The sequence below is a fragment of the Triturus cristatus genome, chromosome 3_2 (genome assembly GCF_964204655.1).
Source record: "Triturus cristatus chromosome 3_2, aTriCri1.1, whole genome shotgun sequence".
Taxonomy (NCBI): domain Eukaryota; kingdom Metazoa; phylum Chordata; class Amphibia; order Caudata; family Salamandridae; genus Triturus; species Triturus cristatus.
The window spans coordinates 595,983,273-595,990,841 of record NC_140584.1 but is presented as its reverse complement, the minus strand read 5'-3'; positions in this window follow the sequence as shown (position 1 = coordinate 595,990,841).

Below are 7,569 nucleotides of genomic sequence, written 5' to 3'. Positions count from 1 at the left end.
GTCCCAGGGCGTGTGGCCACTCCTTTGAAGATCACAGGCCGCCTGTTTGCAGTCCCCTTGTTATACAACGAACTGTTTAAAGCATCGCATCTGCTTCATCAGAAGGCGTTCAACATCATAAAAGAAGGAGGAGCTGGTTTTGCCACAGAACCAGAATTTCAGTGCAAAAGAGCGCCTGTTATGTGCTGGTAACCTCTGACAGTGTGCAGTCCCTTGAGCCCCTTGGCCTGAGTTTTTGGCCACACACCCCCCTCTTTTCCTTTGCTCCAATGGAACTGCAGTGCACCGGCGGGTCCAAGATTTACAAAAGGCACTACATTCTGGTGCCCATGAAAGGGCAGCCTGAGCGTCCTCTGACACCGAATGATGAGTGTTGGATCCTGAGAATGGTCCCGGGTCTGCACAAGATGATCTGTGCCCATGACCAATGAAGAGCATATTATTTGTAGTGTCTGCCGCAGTGGAGAGACACAGGTAGACTGCCTTGAGACATTGAGACTTTCGAGTGAGCTGTGGGTGTTTGCCAGGAGGGCACTCCAACTAAGCAGTACTTTTCTCATGAAAGGCTTGAATAGAGAGGCCCATGCGAAAGAAAACAACAGAAGAAGATTTGATGGACAATAGAAGCCTGCCAGAGAGGCTTTTTGAACGGACTCTGGGCATAGTTGGTTTCACAAGAGGTTTCCGTGTGATTGTATAGACTAGGTGTTAGGAGACTGATTGTTTTGCTGGCATTGTTTTAAAGTACTATTCTGTTTAGTAAAAGCAGAATAAAGTCAATTTTATGTGGAAAGAGTATTTTCACCTCGGAGCATTGATGAGGGTCACCACTGTTTCACCTGAACATACAAGAATTACTGAAATGCATAGGAGCCCTAAAAATGTTACTGGATAATTTTGGGATTTGCTTTTTGCTTAGGGTTGTGAAAAATTATTATTTCATTTGTAATAGTGGTCACTACTTTCTCCCGTTGCCTATATGTTCTTAATAACGTGTTTTCTAGTGTCTTTTTTAAACATGACGTTGTCATTTATGGGTGGGATTGTTTTACTCTACCCAATTGACTTCTGCACCCGCTTCCCAACCTATGTCCTTTCCTACTACTGCTTCTTTGCATTCTTTTCACACTTTTCCTGAACATGAGCAGGTTAAAAGATCAGAATTCGTAAGCAATTCTTTTGTACAGCTTCTGCATCAACACTAGTTAGTAGTGAACATCACTAATTGTTGGGTGTGTGATCTTACGCCACCTACTACGGATAGAGGTATTCCTTATTTTGTCCTGCCATATGTGGCCTATGTGCTACTACATGTCTAAGGAGACGTGTCCCGAGAGAGAGTTGCTAAGTAATAGGATGATGCTACAGCAACATCTTCATGACTTTATGAATATAGACCTGGACTGAGATTAGTATGTGTATAGTTATTGCCTATGTAAGGGCAAAAGGAGGGTCTGTGGTACTGTAAAATTTGGAACCACATTGGAGGCAGGCCCCTACCCTGCCGACTTTGGTATCAACAAACCGCAAATGACAAATGCGGTATGTACAAGTGTTTTCGTCATGTTCAACCAATGAATTCACCGTATATATATATATAATTCTACATATTGAACCCTTGGGTTCCATATTAGAACAGTAGCCATTTTTGTGATTGCCCTCACATAGGCATTGTGCTAAGGCCATGCCTAGGCCTAAAGGACACGTACACCTCCTGTGACTTCTCTGTGACCTGTGCAAACTGACTCCACTGCCCGAGGTCAGCCCTGTCCGGCCGGTTCCTTTTACTGCGGCCAACTGGGATAAGCATCAGGGCCCGAGGCATCATAAATTCCTTCTTCCCACACGAACCTTGACTAATCTCTTTCACATCTGACTCTGTTTCCTACTTTATGGCTTGTTTTACGAGCAGGAGGTGCCCGTTTTATTGGGGTCTGCTGATATCTGATGAGGGTTCTGAGCCTTGCTGGGTTAAATGATTGAGGGCTGAACGAACTGAAATGTGGGATTGTCATCATGACTCTGCCTTTTCTTTGAAGCCAAAATATGTGAATAACCACTTGTAAAACAGGGGCGGTGTTGCCCAAAGCGGAATATTCTGTATAAAAGAGAAGACTGGTTTTTGTTCTGGAGACTGCCTCATTCAGTTGCTAAGGCTTCTGTGCGACGTAGTCTCACTCATTTGAGTTTAATAAAGATGTCTTTTCATATTTCAGCTTCTTTGCCAAGTTCTTTGTTATATTACTTGCGCCATGAAAATTTGAAGTACCGCACTACGCATGTTTGCACATGGGAGCTTGGGAGGAACTGGTCCTCAAAACAAACATTATTGCTTGGTATCGTTATATAGACGACTTGTTTGTAGTGTGGCGGGGGGATAGGGATTCGGCTGAAGAGTTTGTCAGGGCCATAAATATCAACAGACTTAACCTCAAATTTACGGTCACCATGAGTCAAACTAGTGTCACCTTTTTGGACACGGAAGTGTATATTGCAAATGGTGCGATTGAAACTAGATTATTCAGAAAAGAAACGGCCGGCAACACTATCTTGCATGCGGCCAGTGCCCATCCACACCATTTGATTGCCAGCATACCATTTGGGGAGATGTTGCGCCTACGTAGAGTATGCAGTAATGAGGCAGAATTAGGAGAGGCCCAAGCATCTAGCAAGAACAGATTCTTACAGCGTGGGTATTCAGAAGCAGTGATTGACAAAGCTATAACCAAATCTCGATTAAGGATGAGACAGGATTTATTGGACAAGTATGATCGAACCATCACCAGTAATCTGGTCTCTGATGGAATCTCTGAATCACGAAATGAGTTCAGAATTATAACGGGTTTTAACAAACAACATCGTGATTTATACCGTATCTTTAATCGTAATTGGCCTATTCTAAAAAGTGATCCCATCTTAGGCCCAACACTTCCACGCAGGGCAACCCTCACATTTAGTCGAGCTCCCTCCATGAGGGACTGCCTCATCAACACGAATCCCGAAACCATAGAAAAGACCACTTGGTTGCAAACCAATGGTGGATTTTTCAGATGTAAAGTATGACAAGGCTTGCACACATGGGGTTAACACCAAAACCTACAAAGATGGGTTCAGTGACAGAGAGCACAGAATAGAAAAGGTGTTAACATGTAAAACAGAATATGCTATTTATGTGCTTCAATGCCCCTGTGCACTTAGATATGTGGGCAGCACCAAGTTAGAGGTGCATAAACGCATCCTGCAACACCTAAGGGCAATTTCGAACCAGGACAATACTTACCCGGTGGCTCGCCATTTCAAGGAGGTACATCATAGCAATAACAAGGAATTAATATTCTTTGTTGTTGATGCTGTACCAGCGAGTAGGCGTGGAGGTAACAGGGAAGCTGCGCTTCGCAGATTAGAGACTAAATATATACTCCGCCTAGATTCTAAATCCCCGGGGGGGCTCAATGTCACAGAAGATCTGCATACTATCTTAGGTTAGGATTGAATACTTGCATGTGTATTGTAATTTTGGGTTGAATATCAGATGGACGCTGCAATCACCTGTACATATCTGAATTTGGTTTCTTCAATGATTTTATAATGGTTTTTATCATTTTGAAGTCGGTGTTTTAATCATCTTATGTATTATTTAATAGTGGTTTTATAGCATTATTTTTCAGTTCTATTGCTGTGATTCCTATACTTTGCACATGAATCTATATATCAAGATGTAACTCAGGAACGCTTGATACAATCAGAACCTAGGCACTGATGCACTTTAACATCATTTGCACCTCATTTAGTTGGACCTCAATATTGATACCTCATTTATGCACTCCATGAGCCTTAAGGGATTATAAGGAAGAACACGTTAGAAATATAGAAATACCTACCACTGTTGTCAATTATCTATTGTGGGCCCATAATATTAGTTTTTGGGCATGACTGGGCTCAGTCCGCCCACTCCATGCATTTTTTAAATTAAGAACTGCTGCTTACCTGTTTTTAAATCTTTATTATCACATTTAGTGGTGTCACACTATCTACGCACATTGCACTTTATTACACTCCCCTTTGTTTGCACAGTTGCAGGGACCTGCAGCAGAAAAATGGTACTGTTTAAATGGGACGGGACACCCAGGGATTTATCCCGCTACGTCTTAATTGAGCAATCTATAGCATATAGTGTGCTTAGATGTAAAACGTAAATGTTGTACCCAACATAGATCATAGTGTACAGATAATAGCCAATGCCTGCAATATATGGAGTGGATATGCTTGCACTTTTGTGATATAGATTTAGCTATACACATGTACCTATATGAGAAATATCCAGATATTCATTCATTATGATTTCAGATTAAAATAAAGTCTGAATTTTTGACATTTTGTTCATGGTTCAATGCAAGCAACACATAAGATGGCCGTGATCACTATGTATTAGTAGTGTTCGTAGGATCAATGTGCCCATAAATATGTGGACGTATCGGCAATTGTCACTCTAATTCAATTCAAGCCATTTGGTTTCAATTTATAATAATAGCAGTGCATGCTGAGGCAACTTGATCAATTACGGTACAAGGGTTTGACACTAAGACTTGCTATATACATCGAGTGAGTGTAAAAGCATTGTATATGGAAATGTTCAGTCATGTGTAGTCTTTTTACCTTGTCTATGCTAACTTTCCAGTATCACATGCAGAGTGCATTTCCCCTACAAAAAGGGTGTGTTTATAGTATTCACGTTGTCATGTGAACAAGGCTCAGGCTGAGCCGAAACGTTATGGCGACTAGCACGCAAGATATTCAATAAATATTTGCACTGGAATTGAGGTCCGTGTCTGTACTGTTTGGGGCAGGCGCTAGAAGTGGGCAGCCTCGACGGAGAAACGGAAGCTGTGGATATATATATATATATATATATATATACACCAAACAGAGTTGCCTGCAGTGAGGAGCCCGCACAGGTAAGTTGCTGTTGCCACTACTTTAATGGAGAATTGCAATACAAACAGTTGAGAAGAACTTCGCCTTAAATCAAGTTCAGCCTCTGCCCGACGCGTTTCGTGCGGAGCACTTCATCAAGGGCCGCGGGCTTTCAAATTGAGTTCCAGTCACGGCTGTTTCTGCAGCGCCACTTAAAAGTACTGTCCCCGCCCCAATGGGCGCACCCACTCGCGTGGCTTGCTGGACCATGTAGTGCTGCTGTCTTCTTCTAGTGGGTCGTCATGACTGGACCCATAATTTCAACATAATCCACAGTGGGCAGCGTTGAAACCTCTCCCCCACTCGTTTTGCACATCAGTATTCACCATTGGGCGTACCTGTTTCCAAATGCTGCCACGTCATGCGGCGCCGCAGCAGGACTGTACCACGGTACAGCGGGGCCTCCCTCGCGGTTCAGGCTGCGCCGCAAAATTCACCAAACAGAGTTGCCTGCAGTGAGGAGCCCGCACAGGGAAGTTGCTGTTGCCACTACTTTAATGGAGAATTGCAATACAAACAGTTGAGAAGAACTTCGCCTTAAATCAAGTTCAGCCTCTGCCCGACGCGTTTCGTGCGGAGCACTTCATCAAGGGCCGCGGGCTTTCAAATTGAGTTCCAGTCACGGCTGTTTCTGCAGCGCCACTTAAAAGTACTGTCCCCGCCCCAATGGGCGTATCCACTCGCGTGGCTTGCTGGACCATGTAGTGCTGCTGTCTTCCTCTAGTGGGTCGTCATGACGACCCATAATTTCAACATAATCCACAGTGGGCAGCGTTGAAACCTCTCCCCCACTCGTTTTGCACATCAGTATTCGCCATTGGGCGTACCTGTTTCCAAATGCTGCCACGTCGTGCGGCGCCGCAGCAGAACTGTACCACGGTACAGCGGGGCCTCCCTCGCGGCTCAGGCTGCGCCGCAAAATTCACCAAACAGAGTTGCCTGCAGTAAGGAGCCCGCACAGGTAAGTTGCTGTTGCCACTACTTTAATGGAGAATTGCAATACAAACAGTTGAGAAGAACTTCGCCTTAAATCAAGTTCAGCCTCTGCCCGACGCGTTTCGTGCGGAGCACTTCATCAAGGGCCGCGGGCTTTCAAATTGAGTTCCAGTCACGGCTGTTTCTGCAGCGCCACTTAAAAGTACTGTCCCCGCCCCAATGGGCGTATCCACTCGCGTGGCTTGCTGGACCATGTAGTGCTGCTGTCTTCCTCTAGTAGGTCGTCATGACTGGACCCATAATTTCAACATAATCCACAGTGGGCAGCGTTGAAACCTCTCCCCCACTCGTTTTGCACATCAGTATTCACCATTGGGCGTACCTGTTTCCAAATGCTGCCACGTCGTGCGGCGCCGCAGCAGGACTGTACCACGGTACAGCGGGGCCTCCCTCGCGGCTCAGGCTGCGAAGCAAAATTCACCAAACAGAGTTGCCTGCAGTGAGGAGCCCGCACAGGTAAGTTGCTGTTGCCACTACTTTAATGGAGAATTGCAATACAAACAGTTGAGAAGAACTTCGCCTTAAATCAAGTTCAGCCTCTGCCCGACGCGTTTCGTGCGGAGCACTTCATCAAGGGCCGCGGGCTTTCAAATTGAGTTCCAGTCACGGCTGTTTCTGCAGCGCCACTTAAAAGTACTGTCCCCGCCCCAATGGGCGTATCCACTCGCGTGGCTTGCTGGACCATGTAGTGCTGCTGTCTTCCTCTAGTGGGTCGTCATGAATGGACCCATAATTTCAACATAATCCACAGTGGGCAGCGTTGAAACCTCTCCCCCACTCGTTTTGCACATCAGTATTCACCATTGGGCGTACCTGTTTCCAAATGCTGCCACGTCGTGCGGCGCCGCAGCAGGACTGTTCCACGGTACAGCGGGGCTTCCCTCGCGGCTCAGGTTGCGCCACAAAATTCACCAAACAGAGTTGCCTGCAGTGAGGAGCCCGCACAGGTAAGTTGCTGTTGCCACTACTTTAATGGAGAATTGCAATACAAACAGTTGAGAAGAACTTCGCCTTAAATCAAGTTCAGCCTCTGCCCGACGCGTTTCGTGCGGAGCACTTCATCAAGGGCCGCGGGCTTTCAAATTGAGTTCCAGTCACGGCTGTTTCTGCAGCGCCACTTAAAAGTACTGTCCCCGCCCCAATGGGCGTATCCACTCGCGTGGCTTGCTGGACCATGTAGTGCTGCTGTCTTCCTCTAGTGGGTCGTCATGACTGGACCCATAATTTCAACATAATCCACAGTGGGCAGCGTTGAAACCTCTCCCCCACTCGTTTTGCACATCAGTATTCACCATTGGGCGTACCTGTTTCCAAATGCTGCCACGTCCTGCGGCGCCGCAGCAGGACTGTACCACGGTACAGCGGGGCCTCCCTCGCGGCTCATGTTGCGCCGCAAAATTCACCAAACAGAGTTGCCTGCAGTGAGGAGCTCGCACAGGTAAGTTGCTGTTGCCACTACTTTAATGGAGAATTGCAATACAAACAGTTGAGAAGAACTTCGCCTTAAATCAAGTTCAGCCTCTGCCCGACGCGTTTCGTGCGGAGCACTTCATCAAGGGCCGCGGTCTTTCAAATTGAGTTCCAGTCACGGCTGTTTCT